This window comes from Juglans regia, chromosome 5, assembly GCF_001411555.2.
Source record: "Juglans regia cultivar Chandler chromosome 5, Walnut 2.0, whole genome shotgun sequence".
Classification (NCBI taxonomy): domain Eukaryota; kingdom Viridiplantae; phylum Streptophyta; class Magnoliopsida; order Fagales; family Juglandaceae; genus Juglans; species Juglans regia.
In genome coordinates this window covers 12,293,268-12,313,089 of record NC_049905.1, presented here as the reverse complement: position 1 = coordinate 12,313,089, position 19,822 = coordinate 12,293,268, and the positions used below count along the sequence as shown (strand labels likewise).

General features: G+C 36.9%; 1 long non-coding RNA gene across 1 annotated transcript; it reads left to right on the top strand.

Annotated features, from left to right (window-relative positions):
• The first annotated feature begins 10,960 nt into the window (after positions 1 to 10,960).
• On the top strand, positions 10,961 to 14,499 carry LOC108998430. The gene is made up of 3 exons (XR_004801523.1): positions 10,961 to 11,254; positions 14,202 to 14,273; positions 14,355 to 14,499. It is a non-coding gene; the product is annotated as an uncharacterized LOC108998430 (long non-coding RNA).
• The last annotated feature ends 5,323 nt before the right edge of the window (positions 14,500 to 19,822 follow it).

The window sequence follows — 19,822 nt, the reverse complement described above, 5'->3', positions numbered from 1 at the left end:
GGATGGGCAGCGAAAAGCGTCAGGCATCTCAGCCCGACCAAGGGAGTCACAGAAATGGAAGGGCAACCTCACTAGCCCGAATAGACTTACATTCCAAGGTAAGCAGATTTGTTGTGGGTTCTCGAAGAAGGAGCTCACGAAGCTGTTTTACCCCCAACTTGAAGCGTATACCCCAATCTCGTAATCAAATCTTGGGGGCAGAAGTCAGCTGGGGAAGGACCCGATTAAGATCATTCCTAGAATTCTCCAACCTAGATCCCATCTCAACCAATCGGCGCTCCAGGATAGAAATTGTTTTCTTGGCAGATTTAACAACTTCGTCTAGCTGAAGGTATTGATGATCGCTGTTCTTAAGGAGGCCCTTCACCTCAACCAATTTTTTCTTGACTTCAGTTTTCATCCCTTCACCCGCCCCCAGCTTTGTAAGCAACTCCATTTTTTTTGCCTCCAAGAGAGGCTAGGCAAGAAGCATATTCAGATTTGGATTAGCCAATCCTTCGATTTCCAAGTTCGCGCAATCAAAGCTGGCGACGAAGCCATCCCACTTCTTCAAAACACGCTCCACCTGGGCAGCTAACTCATCACGTTCTTTCTTGAAAGCCTCTGCCTGGGCAACTAAGTTGTCCCTCTCCCGTACAGCTCCCTCTGCTACAATGAGGCGAATAGCAAGGTCATCTCGTTCTTTCCCAATTGCTACCACCTCCCAATAGTAGTGGTTAGCATCCGTAGCAAAAGTCGCCAGCTCATCCTGGAGTGAAACAACTTGGGCGTGAAGGGTGGCCAACTCGTCATCAGAAGAATGGGAGTGAGCCTAAAAAAGAGCCAACTCGTCGGCCAGTTGGTTCTTCTAGCCCTCCAAATGCATCCAGTCATTCGCCAAGTCAGCATCAAGACGATCAACCCCCTAAAAACAAAAAAGTGAAAAAAATGATTAAAAATATGTCTTTGGAATTATTAACCAAAGCATTAGGGCGAACGTAACAATACCGGCGCATAAAGACTTCGAATCAAAGGCATTGATGACCTCTGTTTGATGAGTAGGTAAGGAGGCCGGGGAAGCCACCGGATGAGAGCTAGAGGAACCTCTCGGTTTGATAGCCGGCGAGGAAACATTTGCAAAATCCTCTTGGGGAAAGGCAACTTCAGTGGTGATAAACAAAGGGCAGCAAACAGAGGGCCCGAGCAGTTCGTTAGCTTCCCCATCTCACCAATTCCATCCTGACGGGGAGCAGCTTAATCAATCCCGAGATTCTCCTCAGAAGTTGTCAAAGATGCTTCAACACTTCCTCGAGGAGAAACACTAAAAGGTGGGGAAGGAATCGAAACCCTGCTGCCACTGGCAAGGGAGAGGGCTGGAAAAACAAAGGGCAAATCTAGAGTAACCCCACTCGAAGTCGTTGAGGCAAAGGGGAACTAGGCGTCACTATTAACTTTTGAGGACTCCCCTCTTCACCCCCTCCAATCTAGGTAGATCCGAAGGAGCGCTAGAAGGCACAAAAACGATTGGCGAGGGCGAGGTCAGTAGAGGCGTAGAAGCTTCAAAGGGCGGGAAGCTCGCATGAGTGGAATGTGACATGGTAAGGAGGACGAGATTCAAAATAAGAATGTCCTCTTCCAAGGGAGTATCATCACATTGCTGCTGGGGATCATCAGTCAGAGCCTTCGAAGGCTGCGTAGTAGTTTCGACGCCCGCCTCTGTGGCGAGTATGCTATCATGGTCGTCGTCAGCCTGCAACATGACGTCATCCAAGGAAAGAGATAATGGATTCATATAGGCGGTCATAATGCTTAGCCTTTCTTGAGAAGTGGCCATCTTGGTGCTCCCACCTTTCTGGGAGGCAGTTTTACTCGGCAAATCCTGAGGAGAACTCAACTTGGCCCCACTCTGTTTTTTGGGAGGTACCAATTTTGTATCTCCGCCTGCCGCCAAGGGAAGAAGAGAACCACCTTTGGATGAAGTAGGCTCATCGGAATGAGGTGAGACGCGAGCCATTTTTACATTTCTTTGTTTCTTCTCGCCTTCGCCAAGACGTTTCTTCTTTTTTAAGTCTCCAACCGCCCCGGGGGAGGGGGGGGGGCAAGCCACCCAAAAACTCACACCCCAAAATATGGGCTCGACTAAGAACCATCACGAACCTCTCAATGTTACTAGGAGTTAAAAATGCATCCAAGAGGCACAGTTTGGGGTGAGCTTGAACCCAGGATTCCACTAGCCTAATACGGGGACAGGGGACCAACATGCCTTAACGGAACATTCCAGATTAGGAACTTCGTCGGTAGGAAATTCCCTGCGAGAGCCAGTAATAAAGAAAATCTTGTTGGTCCATTCCTTCACATCATAGTATTTACGCTCTAAATCAACCAAGGCTCGACAGGCTCTAAAACTGCAGAGATTCCCATTCAAATGCCTAAACCCATGAAGGGACAAAAACTCGCAGGCTGTAAGGTCTGGATATTCATCGCCCATGGGTTCCAGCACCCGTCGCCACAAAACGCAGTAGGCCATCAAGATTCTCCAAGCATTGGGCACCAACTGAGCCGAAGCAAGCCCTAAGAAGTCTAACACGTCGCGACTGGGGTGCACAAAAGGCAATTGAAGCCCCATGGTAAATATAGCAAGATAAAGGGCAACAAAGACAACCATACATTTGGCGTTGATAGGTTTTTGGTTGGGAGTAGGAGCTTTCAACTTAATGGAATCAGGGATGTTGAAGTTATTTCGGGCATTCTCCAACTCATGCAAAGTGACGACAGAGGACTAGCGAGAACCCACGAAAATGGAAGTCTGCAGAGCAGCAACTATTCGGGGAGGGGAGTCACAGGGTGGAGAAAAGTCCGGAGCAGCCACCACTGCCTTACCCTTGGAAGAAGGGGAAGCCATGGAAGGTTAAGAGAAATTGCAAGAAACACAAGGGGCAAGAACCCAGAGAAGAGAAAGGCAAGAACCTAGATAAGAGAAATGCAAGAACTCAAGGGAAGAAGAGGAAGGGAAGAAAACATTACAGGAGAGCAAAATAAGAGGGAAAATGGGCAATAAATAGGAGATGAAATGAAGTGACGGTTGATGTGCGCGAGTAGTGGAAACGAAACGGTGCATTGACACACCTCAAAGAATGAAACGACACCAAGTAATCAAGTCTCATCATGCCACGCACAATGAGACTTCACGGGGTAACTGGAGAGGACATCCCGACCAGTTAACCCCTGAAATGGACCTGGTTCCTTACCCACAACTAAAGCCCATATCATAACTGAGGAGCCCAGTCCAGTACAAAGGGAACCAACTCATGACCAATAACAACTGGATAAGCTAATACCGACGGGATAGTTATCCAGTTGTTGGCAAAAGATAAAAGAGGCTATTATTCAAATTTGCTAGGAAATGAATCCTTATATCTAAATTTGAATTTGAATAAAGGATAATCACTATCCATGAGGGAGAAAAGATAATTCATGAAACTCTATATAAAGGAAAAACCCAGGTAAGTAAAGGGGGAAATTATTGTGATTATTATTGTTATCCTCAAATTATTGACTTAGGTATCAGAGGTGTTTCCTCGGATCCCCGTACTCTTCACACTTTGATTGCAAGTGATCTTAAGGTGGTGGCGGAGAAACATGTCCCTAACAGGGCCTGTGTTTGTGTGAATGAGAACTCGAGAGCTTGCTACGGAACAACCAGAGAAAAGTAAAAGAAAACCTACTGAAAATAGAGGAACCAGTGAAGAAATAAAGAAGGGAAAGGAAGAAATGCTTACTAGTGTGATGTGTAACTGATGACGACGTGACCGTGGCGAGTCTTGGTTGCAAAGGCATACGACAGCGTCGTGTGGTGGTAGTTCAAGGGTAGAGGCATTGGCAACGGTAACCCATAATAGAGGCGTCAATGTAACGACATGATGAGGGGTGACTTACGACGGTTCCTGGATCATCAATGGTGCACGATGGGGAAGACTGAATTGGGGACAACCTACGTGAAGAGTAATCGGCGACGGAACCTCACGGTGAGATTGTCTGCTTGGCACAAAGGAGATCAATAGGAAGTAAGGAATCAAGAGAGGGAGAGGGTAAGATAGAGAGAAAGAGCGAAAGATAGAGAAAGGTAGAATTGATAGGGGGTTGAGAAATTAACTGAAGAGATGTGGGGAGGGTGCTAACGGGGAGGAGAGAAAATGGAGAGAGGAGAGATAGGGAGGATAGGAAATCGGGAGGGTGAGTGATGGGGAGGAAGGGTAAACTGAATGGGGAGAACAAAACTACGCCATTTACTTCAACGGGCTAGCTTTTCAACGGGCCTGGGCTCAGGTCTAGGTGTTACATAAATTCTAGATTTTTTTAGATATGATCAATATATAAATAATACATATTTTTATTAAATTGAAGTCGGTATCAAAGGTTAAAGTCAGATTTAGAGTAGTAGATAATTTCGGAGTTGGAATAAGAGCATTCCCAATAGATTCTTTATCATATCTTTTAAAATACATCATCAAAATTTATTTTTTCTATTTTACATATTGACTTTTACAATATATCATACATAAGCTTATCTATTTTTTTTCTCTATATAATTTAAATATTCTTTTTTTATTCTTTTTAAATATTTCATTTCTACCAATAAATTTACAATATCCATATATTTTTTTATATTTGCAATTTGTTTCTATATACAATGTAAAATAATTTAGTCTTATACACTTCAAACAAAAATATATAAGCCAAATAAAAATTAAAAATAAAATCAAAATATGAAAAAAATTGGTTTAAAAATATTTCCAAAATATTTTTTAGAAGAAAATGAAATATTTGTGTTTTAAATGATGAACAATAAAAAGAATTTGTTTACATGATAAAAATCAAAATAAAAGAAAATGAGGGAGTAAATAAAATATCAATAAAAAAAAATTATAGGATGTACAAAACCTACTACATGTAGCAGATTACTATAGCTAATTGTATTTTACAATTCATTTTCCATAATCGGATGAAACTCTTTTTTAGAATAATTCTTTAAATAATTTATATTTTTTGTATAACACAAAAGATATTGAGAGTGCACTAATTAGAGCACTCCTAATGGATGTTTTAAAATAAAATTTTCTTTAAAATAGAAGAATGTTGATCAAAATATGGATCCAATTGATGTTATAAATCATCTTTATTTTTCAAATAGCTACAGTATAATTCTGCTATATTTATAGATCGTTGTTCATACATGCAAAACATTTTTAATTATTTATCTCTCCTTTTTTTTTTCCGTTTATTCTAATTTAATTCCAGCCCTTGTATGGTATTGGCCTGTCGTAGTTGCTTATCTATTTGCATTTATATGCTAGAGAATCCATTAAAGTGTATTGAAAAATGTAGCTGGATTTTTCAAATTTTTCTATGCTTTTTTTATAAGTAATTTAAAATAAGAAATAATTTTTTTTTTATTTTTTTTTATTATGTTTTGAATCAATGTTTAGTTTGATTTAAAATATTACATAATATGAGATTGTATATGAAGAGATATTGTAAATGTTAAAAGATATAAAGATATTATTAATAGTTAGAGAAAATATTTAAAGTTAATAAAAAATATTAAAAAATATAATATTTAAATAATATAAAAAAATATGATATATTATAAAAATTAATATGTAAAATAAAAAAATATATATTTTAAAAAATAAAATAAATAATTCATTGAGAGAGTTATAAGTTAGTCAAACAACAACTCCGACTACGATATTGGAGAATTCAGATCGTAGTTGAAGTCGAATATCCGAATTTTTGCACGATGCAAGCCTACTCCTGTTTCCGACTTACTTGAGGCCCCACTGCCAGACTAGCTTATTGTACCTCCCTGACAATCAGACTGATGAAGAGATAATTGTTAAATACATCAAGATTATATTCCTCCATTATTCAAGTTTCCAATTTCAAACACCATCCAAATCCAATTCCCAAACCCTTCCCCACCTCACCTACAACAAGACTACACCACGTGGACGCACGGCCTTTTCAAGTGGGAGTGTCGTATATAAGACAAGTGGCACTCTTCCATTAGTGGGAACATCAAATCCCACGTGTTCTGTTGCTGTCCATCACGTGATCCAGGACCCGCTGGTGTGTGGCCATGATACAGGATACGAATGTACTATAATTTCTACTTTTGTTTGCAGAGATAGGCAACAGTCGTCGTCAAATCCTTATCCAGCAATAACACCACACTTTTAAGTGGTTTTCTATCATGCTCAGATTTTCTGTGATGCTGTTAATGATGCTTTTTTTTTTTGTTTTTTTGTCATTTGAAATATGATGCTGTTACTGGTCTCTCCCCTCTTAGCGCAACCAGTCTACCACTCTAGTTTCTATAAATCCTCGTCACTCTGGAAGGATGACCAATGCTAATTTCTGAGACTTGGGGCTGTGACAGCATTATGCCAACATGTTGCCTTTATCTGCATTTGCACCTGCACCTATACTTCGCTCTCTCTCTCGTACATAATAGTTTGGATGAGCAAACCAGCTTTAAAAGCATGGCAAAAGCTATATACATGGGGAGATGAACAGATTAACAGGTGCAGGTGCGGTTGCAGGTGAATGCCATCTTGGCTCCTTTAAGGGATCCCAGTAGGTAGGTTTTTGAAGACTGACCAGCTTTTAATTGTTTCTTAGTGTTTTTATTTTTTCTTCCAAAAGGGTTATCAGGAAGATTTGTTTGAACCAAAGAAGCATATGCATGAAGGGATCTGCCAAGGTGATAAAGACTTCATCAGACAACAAGGCGTACGTTTGATCATTTGATAATTCTATGGGTTATATATGTAAAATCATTTGATCATCCTCGTTCGGGCTTTTAATAGGCTGTATCGATTTATAGAGAACAGCTAGCAATACGAAGATCGATATAGCCTTTCAGAAACTTCCCTTATCTTGTTTCTCTCAGAACAGCAATAAGGGCAGGTAATAAATTAAGTTCTTCACAGCCTTCTTTTGGGAATACTTAGGGTAAGTAAAATCATTCTGGGTAACCTCGATTACTGATCAGCCTAATTCCAAGTACTTTCGCAATGTTTATAGGGCACATCGATATAGAAAACTTGTGCCTCCGTTGAAAGTTCTTGAAAAAGATATATAGATCGTACTTCCTTCTGATGATGCTTGGCGAAAATATGATCAGATCACACAGGTGCTCTAGAGGAAATCCTTGGTGAAACTGATATACATGTACCAGTACAGACTATCTCTTTTGCACTTGGGCCAATTACTTAGTAGCTTCTTCTTTTCAAGTTAGGAAGAAAAGTTGGAAATTTATTCCAACATAATAAGGATTAACCTAGGCTTGACTATCACAGTAGTGATTCAAAATATATCCCCTCGGCCTGCTCCTTCAAAATGCCGATTTCTTCAGCTTATTTATTTTTGTAGAGTAGAGCCTAGCCATAACAGTATGAAAAAGTAACGTTTAGGCTTCTACCTCCCTTTTTCCAGTAATAAGTAATAGAAATAAATAATAATAATAATTAGATTGTCTTATAAATTTATTTAGGCAATCGGTAAAACTAAAGTTACGTTTGGACGGAAAGATGAGATAAAAGTTGGAAGTGAAATAAAATATTATTAGAATATTATTATTATTTTAAAATTTAAAAAAATTAAATTATTTATTAAATTGTAATTATAGATTAGTTTTTATTTTATAATTTTAATATAATAACATATTATTTAATTTTAGTTTATTAATAAAAATAGGGAAATGAAGGGCGTGGCTTCATGGGAACAATATTCCATGTTTCCAAAGTTGTAGATTGCATTTGATATATAGTATGATGCTTTACATTAATTAAGGATGGTGGTTAACTAGTTTATTATATACAAGATATAAATCTCACTAACCTTTTTTTCTATTAACTCTATGATTTATTTTCTATTATGTTGTGTTCTGACATCCTATTTGCAGTTTATAAACGCATGCATCTCCCGTGTCCTGCACAATGTTACCTTGCATTAATAATATTTCATGTTTAAATATATTGAGGGTGAGTTTGGATGTTGAGTTGAGTTGAGTTTAAGTGATAAAATATTGTTAGAATATTATTTTTTAATATTATTATTATTTTGAGATTTAAAAAAGTTAAATTATTTATTATATTTTATGTTGAGATTTGAAAAAGTTGTAATAATGAATTGAGAGTATTTTATGATCCAAACGCAACCTGAATGTGTGATCTATGGATCATTTAGGTCGTTTTTAGATCATAAAATATTCTTAACTCATCTCAATTTATTATTACAATTTTTTCAAATTTCAATACAAAATATAATAAATAATTTAATTTTTTTAAATTTTAAAATAATAATAATATTAAAAAATAATATTTTATCATCTCAATTCAACTCAATTCATTTCAATATTCAAACTCATCCTTAAGGTAATAGTAATGATGTTCCTCTCAAAAGTAAATGAACAGTTTTTTACTTTTTTAGAACTCATTCCTTATGGTATTGCGCAGGCCTATAGGGAGCCTAATTTGCTATAGAGCGGTGTTATTCTCCCCGCTGGGTTCTGTTAGTTTTTTTGAAATTTATATTTTTTTTATTTTTTTATATGTATTTTTTTAATACATTTAAATATATTTTAAAAAAATAAAAAATATTATAATATTATTAAAAAATATTTATTTAATTATTAAATAATAATAATAATAATAAATTAAAAATTTACAACGATAAAAATTAATGATAAGGATAGTATTTTTTTTTAATAATCATTGTATCACTGAAAACCTTATCCAGAATGAAAATAATGATGAAGAAACGTGTATAATTTGTTAACTTCAGGATTTTCAAAAAGTTTCTCCAATTCACTTAAAAAATACAGAATTTCTCCCATGCCTTTTTAATAAAGGGACTATTGAGTTACTTACGGGGTAAGGGCATCCTGCCCTCCGTGTTATACTCTTAACAGAAGCCCTTATCCTTGAAGTACACTCTGGTTTCTATGAATGCTCAATCAGGTACGTGTTAGAAATTAGGACTTAACTACAAATATATATTTATATATATATATTTATATAAATAAATATATGAGATTGTTAGGTACAAACACTTCAGTGCATCAAATTATGTACATATGAATAGAGCACCAGCCACCATAGAAACTGCTTTCCCTAGCCCTATTCTCCCTCACTCCATGCACGACCAAACCACCTGACTCCACTTTAGACCACGACAAGCATGCATGCCATCACTCACAAAAGACTCAACTCGCTGCTAACCTCCATCACACATAACTTCCCGTATTTTCACAGCAACCCAACAACATCTCCATCGCATATGAGGGTTACTCACGTTGGTCAAAATCATAGAGGTATAACTGACACCTGATTTCTAGAAATTCATGTGTTGTGTTAACTATCAATTTTGTGTTGAGATTGTTGCTTGTGTGGACTGTTCTAATTGGTGGTTGGGGAAATTCTTATTGTTAGACGTTGGCCAAGTGTATGGGAGAGCCTAACAGAGTGCTATACAATTGATCTTTGTGGTTGCTAGAAATTTAAGTCTCTGTTTTATGTGGTAGATCTGTAAATTATGTGAAGTCATGGTGGGTTGGTTTGTGGTAGTTCTCTTGATGTGATGTTAGGGACTGAGGAAGGAATTGACTGTGGGCTGTTTGTGTTTGATTGATATGTCAGAAGTAAGTGGGGGCTGATTGCTTAATATGTCAGTTTGTGGGATGCTTGGTTGTTTGACATATAAAGAGTCTCGAGTTCGTAGTGTTATGGGCAGAGAAGACCTAAGAGTGTTTGTTTGGTTATTTGGGCATGTTGGTTTGACATGTCGAGTGTAAGTTTTTTTTGAATATGTGGACTATTTGTATAACATGTCGGTAATGAGTTTGTGAACAGTAGTGAGCGTGTGATAAATGGTTAAGAGAATACGAGGAGGATTGGTTAATTTTCGGGAAGTAGTGAAATTCTTTGAATGTTGTGATGGATTTGTTCATGCTGAATCTGTAGTTCGGGTTATGGATTTTGTTTGTAAAGCTAGTTTTGTGCTTGCTTGTTTGAGTTTCGTTAGTAAAGTGAGTGTTATACTTGTTTGGGTTATTAACACTTTCATAATTGTGTTTTGGTTTTGGTTTTGATATATTGTTAGAGCTCAGACCAAAGGCTTAGATAAATCACTGCAAGAGTCAGGTAAGCGGAACTTCTATACTAGACTTTGCATAAAAGAAAATGGACTGAGGTTTATTTTATAAAAAACATGCATATTTTGTTTTGAGAAGAAACTTAAAACAACCTTGGTCATTTTATCTACATTACTCATGAAGTTTGTATAAAAAGAAAAAAAATATTTTGTCATGACTAGTGTAGACATGAGCTATATTTGACATCTGATTCTTAGTTGTATAAAAAGAGTAAATATTAAATATGAAAATTTTGCATGGTTATGAAAAGATGATTTTGAATCTATTCGGTACTTTATTATGATATGGATGTGACATTTGAAACCTCTAGCATAACATTATGTTTATGTTCTTCTCTGACCTTATCATGAGTGTACAAATGTGACCTTCGTTCGGGTTGTTATCAACTTCTTTATTTTTGGTGTACCGACTTTGAAAATAAAATGGTTTTCCATGTGACCATTCATGTGTGTGTACTCCGAGCACAACGAACAATAAGGGGAAGATTCACTTTTTGTTTTTACTCAGTTGGCCATCGAAATTTGCACAACCCTACTACGGGGATTAAACATGGAATTCAGTTCTAATATGATGATGTTTCAGTTATGTTATGTCAAATGACTTTTGAATATGCATATTTCTGAATTGTCGCTATTATATCTTTGATAACATGTTTTGTTATGCATTCTGTTACTGGCTCATGCTTACACACTAGTATATGTTCATTGTTTACTGATTTGTTGATAACTCACCTTTTATTTGCATAATATTTTCAGATGTCTTGGATGTTATCAGCTGAAGATCAATAATTGGATGATAGGAAGCCCGATTTGGGCTCCCGTTTGCATTTCCCATCTGACGGGGGTTGGCTTTCTGTCCTTTTTCTTCTTTTTTTTTGTCTTTTTCCCTCCCTCACCCAGATCCCTCTCACGAAGACTCCCCTTGCCCAGTGAAACTCATTCGCCGTCTCCCATCTCCCCCGCATCTCCATCTCCCCTCCCTCGCTTCTCCTTCTCCATCTGCCCTGCCCAGTGAACCCGTCTCCCATGCCCGTCGATCACTGCCCAGTTCTTCTCCAAGGTAAGATGCCGATGCCCATTTTTTTATTTTTTTTAGTTTTTTTTTTCTGGCTTTGGTTGTTTTGGCATTTTTTTTTATTTAGTTTTGAGTTTTGTTGTACCAATTTGAGACTCATTCTTGGGTTTTTTTTTTTTTTTTTTACTCAGTTTTGAGTTTTTTGAGTTTTGAAAATTTTTTTTTTTTTGACTCAGTTTTTGGCTCTCTTGGATAGTTGAGGAATTAAATGAGGTGAATTAGGGAATTTGGTGTTTTGAGTGTTGGTGGGTTCGGCTATGGTAGTTGGTCACAATGGTTAGTGATTTTCTGAGCACCAAGTGCTTGACAAAATCCCACAAAGAACTACGAAATGAAATGTAGTTGCCGATGCCCCTTTTTTTTTCACTTTTGTTTTCTGGCTTTGGTTGTTTTGGATTTTTTTTTTTTTTTTTTTACTTAGTTTTGAGTTTTGGTTTACCAATTTAAGACTCATTGTTGGGGTTTTTTTTTTTTTTTTGGAGAAAATGTGCTAAATTCCATCATAGGCTCTTTTGTAGTGATTTTCTGAGCACAAAGTGCTTGACAAAATTCCACAAAAAGTTTGGTCTTTGCATATTAAAGACAAAAATGATCCGATTAAGAAGTACAAAATATAATGTAGTTGTTCATTACAATAAGAGTTTATTTTTAAGCACCATTGCTTCATGTTTGACTTCTAATATATTACAACATAAAAAGCTTTATTTTAATATCTTTTCACATGTTGTATCTTTGTAGACAATTAGAACGTTGCAATGAATCCCGATATAGAATATTCAAATAATGAGTGTGTAGAGGTAGGAATTGATAAGGAGATTCTGTAGAAGAAGTGCATGCTTACTATATGAAGTATAGACGAATGGGTTTGCAGTATCCAAAAGAAATTATACTAAGGATGACAATGGGATGGTAAAATGGTTTTTCTTGGCATGTGCGCGAGGACGTACATCAAAGAGTAGGGCTGCTAATGTTATGAAACCAAGACAAATAGTAAAGATGGGGTGTAAGGCTAGGATTAATGTCGTATTCAATGATGATGGTGGATATACTATATCCAAAGTGATATTGAATCACACACACGGCTGTAGTCCGGAAAAGTCAAGACATTTCAGATGCTTTAAGAAGGTTGATGCTCGTGTTGCTAAGAGACTTGAAATAAATGACGAGACAGAAATAGGTTGTCCAAAAATTTCAAGTATGTGGTCATTAAGACGGGCGGTCATGAGAATGTAAAATTCGAGGAGAAGGAGTGTCGAAACTACATTGACAATGCATGATGACTTCCCCTCGGGGTTGGAGGCGGAGTAACTCTATGTAACTATTTCGAAGATATGCAAAAAAGAAATCCGAAGTTTTATTATAAGATAGACGTTGACAATGAGATGCGGTTAAAGAATGTGTTTTGAGCAAACGCCCGAAGTAGAGCTGTGTATGAATAATTTGGGAATGTGATTACATTTGATACAACATATCTGACTAATGCATATAAAATGCCTTTTGCACCAATTGTGGGTGTGAATCACCATTGGTAGTCAATCCTACTCGGATGCAGATTGATATCCAGTGAGGATGCAGATACATTCGAGTGGTTATTTCAGTCATGATTGCAATGTATGAATAACCAACCGCCAAATGCAATCATCACAGACCAAGACAAGGCCATGAAAATTGTAATTTCGAGGGTGTTTCCAACTTCTAGACATCGATTCTGCTTGTGGCATATAATGAAAAAAATTTCTGAGAAGTTTGGATCACATTGTCGATATGGAGAAATCAAGAGTACTATACATAGGTGCGTTTATGACTCTTTCAGTCAGCATGAGTTTGAGGAACATTAGTGTTGTATGCTCGATACATATGATTTGCATGAGAATGCATGGTTGGTATCACTGTATAGTGATTGTCATTTTTGGGTCCCGGCCTATGTTAGAGACACTTTCTGGGCAGGAATGTCAACTACACAGAGAAGTGAATGAATGAATGCATTTTTTGACGACTACGTTCACTCTAGAACTACTCTGAAGCAATTTGTTAATCGGTGTAATTCGGCCCTTAGGAGGAAGGTAGAGAATGAAGCAATTGCTAACTTCAAATTCTTTAGCACGGACATTCCTTACATCAGTCGTTATCCTCTTGAGAAGCAATTTCAAAGTACATATACTCTTGCTAAGTTCAAAGAAATACAAGAGGAATTGCGAGATTTCTATATTTGATTACTAAGGAGATGGGGTGTGAGGATGGTATATATACGTTTGTTGTTGTGGATGAGATTCAGGTTGGTGATGACTTTTTAAAACGTGTAACATTTAATGTCAAAGTTGTTCAAGATCCCTTTGATGTGAAATACAGTTGTAAGTTATTTGAGTTTAGGGGTATTTTGTGAAGGCACGCTCTCTGTATCTTAATTCAGATGGGCCAACATACAATATCATCAAAATACATCTTGGATCGGTGGAGGAAAGATGTTAAGCAAAAATACACATTCGTGAAAAGTAATTATGACACTAGTAGCATCGATGATGCGCGAAGGTTCGATAGGATCCAAAATTGCTTCTATGAATTGTGTTCCAATGCTTCAAAGGCCGAGAGCAATTGTATTAAATTGATTAACCAGATGGAACAGTTGAAGACACAGTATCCTGGTAGTACTGATCATGATACTAGCAACACATTTGATACAACTACTTCTATGGAGGGCACGATAGGTAGAGTTTTTAGTCCGTTGGTAGTTCGAAGTAAGGGAAGACCACCATCTAAGAGAAAAATGCACCCCGCTGAGAAGAGTTATAAGAAATCTAGTACAAAAAGGCAATTACACCACAACGAAACTGATGCTCCTTTTTATTAATTCATTTATGATTCAATATATTTTTCGTTTATTGTTTTGCGATTTTTTATTTCAGTTATTTTAAAATTATATTTTTAACACTAGGATCAACAAAGTCAAGTTTGGACACATGCTTCAAATTTTTTTTCAACTCCTTCGACTACTCATCACTCACAGGTAATGTAAAACTGGCTTATTTTGGTAATATTTTTAGTGAATTGCGTTGTCATTTTTAACATTTTTTTTATGCCCCTATAGGAGTCAACTTCGGAGGCTTTTCATCAGAACTTCAGTGTGTTATGATTGGTAGAGGTCATGAGACAAATTTGTATCAGTTATTACTTGTTTTGTAATTTTGAAATCTTGGGATTTTATTGAACCTATTTTTGTAACTCTTTGTTAATGTAAGCACTCGTGGTTTTCCTCAATTGATGTAAGCACTCGTGGTTTTTGTAACTCTTTGTTGATGCAATATCATAATCGCAATCATGCAATTTAGATTACAATAAAAATATTGAATTGCGAAATGCAATTAAGGTACCCAGTACTACACGAAGTAACAAGATTACATTAAATTCACTTCATAGATTACATATTGTTTTATATTTTTTCAAAAAACATGCCTAAAAAAAGTATCAATGACATTGAAATTACTAAAACTACAATGACTCTCTCAACATTTCTCTTGCGCCTCTCAATCTCTATTTCTAGTCGATATCGAGTTGTTTGTACATTTATTGCTAGTTGTATTTTTTGAATATCGATTTTTAAGCGCTTGATTCTCTTCTCACCATATGGTGGTATTTCTAGGTCATACCAACAAAAATATCTGCAAGAATGCCTAGACTGCAAAAACAACCAACACATTAGCAACCAACACTTGGTGCTCAGAAAAAAATCACTACAAAAAAACCTATGATGGAATTTAGCACATTTTCTCCAAAAAAATAAAACCCAACAATGAGTCTCAAATTGGTACAACAAAACTCAAAACTGAGTCCAAAAAAAAATATTCCAAAACAACCAAAGCCAGAAAAAAAAAAAAAAAAAAAAAAAGGGCATTGGCAACTACATTTCATTTTGTAGTTCTTTGTGACATTTTGTCGAGCACTTGGTGCTCAGAAAATCACCAACCAATGTGATCAACTGCCATAGTCAAACCGACCAACACTCAAAAGACCAACTTCCCTAGTTCACCTCATTTAATCTTTCAACTACCCAAAAGAGCCATAAACTAAGTCAAAAAAAAAAATTCCAAAACTCAAAATTGAGTTAAAAAAATAAAAACCCAACAATGAGTCTCAAATTGGTACAACAAAACTCAAAACTGAGTAAAAAAAAAAAATTCCAAAACAACCAAAGCCAGAAAACAAAGCTAAAAGAGAAAAAAGAAGAATGGGCATCGATTGACATCTTACCTTAGAAGAAGAACTGGGCAATGATCGGCGGGAAGGGGAGACGGGTTCACTGGGTAGGGGAGATGGAGATGCTGCGAGGGAGGGAGGGGGAGATGGAGATGCTGGGGAGATGGGAGACGGCGAATGAGTTGCACTGGGTAGGGGGAGTCTTCGTGAGAGGGATCTAGGTGATGGAGGAAAAAAAAAAGAAAAAAAAAAAGAAAAAATGAAAAGAAAAGGAAAAAGAAGAAGAAGAAGAAAAGGACGGGAAGGCTGGTCTTCCCACGTTAGACAGGAAATGCAAACGGGAGCCCAAATTAGGTTTTCTAACATTTTCTAAACTCTATTACTTTGTCATATCTTATCCATTCTTTCTTTTTTCCTCTTACTTCCTTATGACAGCTTTATAATGGACCGGGTCTAGTGCGTCTTGGGCTTGGTATTTTTACCCCAACAAGCTCATTTATTTTCTTCACTTCTTAACTCTTCTATTTTGAAATCATTATATTCTCACCAATTAATTCATGTATGTTAGGGGTGTTCAACCGGATCCGGATCCGGATGCTAAAGTCCGGGCGGTTATCCGCCCAGATTAATCCGGATTTAATCCGGGCGGATAACCGGATTCAATCCGGTTATCCGGATTTAATCCGGATCCGGGTTATAACCGGATTTAATCCGGTTTTAATGTTTTATTTAAAAAAAAAAAAAAGACTTTAAAACTTGAAAAAAAAAAAAATTATAGCACTTGTTTAATGTCTTGTTGCCATTTACGAACAATGCTGGAGAAATTAACCTCCAGCATGCATGAACAGCCACCAACCCAGTTGCACCGTGCTCTGCCTAGCCACCACGAAACCAGCTCTGCACAACCCACATGCACGGCCACCTTGCTGGCAGCCATCCACCACTGCGCTACCGCAGTCGTACCCAGCCACCTACACACGGCAGCACCACCATCTGAAGCTCCACCTGCTGCAGTCCTCAGAGTAAACTCCATGCCACTACCATGCACGCAGTCAACCTGCACAGTGCACTGCACCTTGCCCGTGCCTAGCCTCCTCCGCGAACCACCACTTCACGTCTCAGCCACCTCGGTTTCACTACCATGGCACCTCACCTGACCACAACGGACCACCCAGTCACTGCCATGCATCCGCTGCAGCCACGGCAACACCCGCATAAAAGACTCTGTTTTACTTCTAAAAAACAGAGCATCATTTGAGGATATCGTGGGCCTCAAACCAACCACCCTTCTCGCCATGAAGCTCCTCCACATCCAGAGTTATTGAACTCCACGCTGCACTACTTCTCCACGTCCAGGAAACAACCAACAAGCCACATCTCCATTTCTGCAACCTCATGAAGACCACCGTTTTGAGATTAAGCGACGGGGCGGTTTTTTTTTATTTTTAAATGACCCGGTTACGGATAACCGGGTCATAGAACCGGATCCGTAATCGGATCCGGATTCTTCTCACCCGCCCGGGTGTAATCCGGGCGGATAACCGCCCGGATGCACCTGGATTTCCGGGTTTCGGACCGGATCCGGAAAAAAACCGGACCGGTTGAACACCCTTAATGTATGTTGAGGGATATAAAAAGTTTTCATTCCTCAACAATATTATAAGGATATTCTTGCATTTTAAATTCGTAATAGAAAATTTAGGCAATTAATGCATATGATAGTTGCACGGATCGACAACTAGTTAGAGTACTAACTGCATGTGTTAAACTAATCCGCGTAGTTTTGCTAGCGTGGAGGAGACTGACGTGCACTCTGTGCTAGCTACTCAGCACCTTAATGCTCCTCTTGATCTCATGCAGGCCGTGCGCATCCCGATATATTGAGCATATCGCAGACATCAATTTGCTTGTAAAACTTCATCATTTCAAGCATGCATGGCAATAGTGGATCCTCTCCTCCTGAAATTTTGCCCCCCTTTTTGAAAGCTTAACCTGGTAATATTCAACAAGGGTAGTTTAGGCATGCATGCAGCACCTTAATTTGTGCTGATCAGTACTGATCATTTTGGCTGTCCTATCCATTGCATGGAAAACCTAGTTGCTGCACTACTAGTACTGTTTGTTAAGAAGCAAATAAGGATAATACATTAATTTATCGAGAGCGCGAGGACAAACTCCTCGGGAGTGTCGAGATGCTTCCATATATATTTTGGAGATTGGTTCAAACTATATGCTGCCTAGAATAAATTAAGAACCAGCTGGGTAATAAATATTTTTTGGATTGCATCGAGGGTGTTGTCTGTGTTGATATCATATTGTAACATCGATGTGATATGTTGGTTCTTGATGTATATATAGGAAAATGATAGAGGGCCGACAATGGTGCCCCTATTTTGAGACCAATACTAGGTTTTCTTTTATTATTATTATTATTATTATTATTATTTTATAAAGAAATGAACTACTAGTGAGTTTCTGTTTTTTTATATGTTTAAAGATATTTAAAAAATATTTAAAAAAATAAAAAATAAAAAATAAAGAAAAGTACATTTACACTGTCAATACAATACAAGACACCATTCTCGGTCCCAGCATTGTCTATATATATATATATATATATATATATTGTGTTTTTTTTTCAAGTATTTTTTAAGTCACTTTAAACATTTAAAAAAATAGTAAAAAAATTCATAAACTCATTTAAAAATATATTTTTTTATTTATTAAGTAAAAAAAATAAAAAATAGAAAACTTTTATGGGGACGCATCTTCTGTAGATGCATCATTTCCCATATATACACGTGTGCGTGTGTTTCACCATGCATACAGCAACTCACCCGGCCCCTCAACGGTCCCCCCTCCGAGATGAATGAAAAATGTCCATTTGGTTGAACATAAATTAAATGTCAGAAATCTTTTAAAGTTTCTATCTTTTCAATGAGGAAGATAAGCATTAAATTAATCGATGGTACAAATGATGATGATGGTGGCAAACCCCACCAAATACTCCACTATATATGTTATTACATAGTCAGAAATATGGGACCATGGTCCCTTATTTTTGGGCATAAACCCAAAGGAAATGTCTCCACTTGGGTATTTTCAGTGCAACCCAAAGTACTTGAGTTGCCTTGAAGATCAGCATTACGTAAAATTCCGGATGAAGCAGATATCGTTGAGCGTTAAACCCACATTGTCAAAGCAATATGCAAAAGGCATCAGATCATGGCGGCAAGTGGGGAGCACGCCTACCGGAGGCAACGCATGGTCTGCAAGCGCTAGTCAAAACCAGATCTACCCAATTGACGTGGTAGATTTATGGCTGGATGTAGCCACTATGGTGTCTATGATGTGAACTTAGGACTAAAATATACTCTGAATGAAGGAATAAAAGAAAGGAGGGAAAGGGAGAGAGATAGTGGGACAATTGAACAATTTCTCTAAAATTTGGAGAAAAATAAATAAAGATAGAAGTCACTATTGGAGTATCTATTTTGCACACATGATGTAGTATCATCTAGACCATACATCTCCTCAAGTGAGTGTTGAGAACAATCAACTAGAAGCAGCCACGTAGTAAGTGTAAAGTGTATACTGTTATAATGACTTCTCTCTAACATTACTCCTATCAATTATATTACAATTCAACTACTATTATATATTAAAATATTAATATTTTTTACTTTAATTTAAAATTTCTGTACCTGAAGCGTTTCAAAGAAAATAAAATCATAATTTTTTTATACTTAAATGTAAACAAATTGTAATATAGCTGTTCTTATATATATCATTTTTCTTGTTTTATTACTTTTGCATAATTTTTTAATAAAATATTATTGTTTTCCAAATTAAATAAAACCCATCAAAGTCAAATAACATTCAAATATTTAGTTTCGAAAACTAATAATATTTTACAAAAACAATTATATAAAAAATTATAAAATAGTTGTGTTTGTCCGATTTTTTTATTTATTAATTATCTTAATGGGAGATTTGTGATGTTTGATTCTTTGCCACGTAAGTTGAAGGGCATGATTCGTTTAGATAAGATTGCTCTTCCAAATATTAGAGCTTCCAGTTCTTGTATTTCATTGTTTAGCGTAACTTTACTTGTATTCAAGGTTTTCTTCTATTAAAAGTGAGGATTTTTCAATAAATGATTGAGGTAAAAAAAAAAAAAAAAAAAGTGTCGACCAATTAAGGCATGGGATTCAGAAAACCACCGAACCATCATGTTAGGTTTGAGGGCTTCTCACAGTAACTCAAATATCATGGACCTCCTCCGGGTCCTCCCCATTACGTTCTTATATCCTCTCCAATGCTTCTTTGTTATTTCTAGATATCATGGTACGTCATTATAAA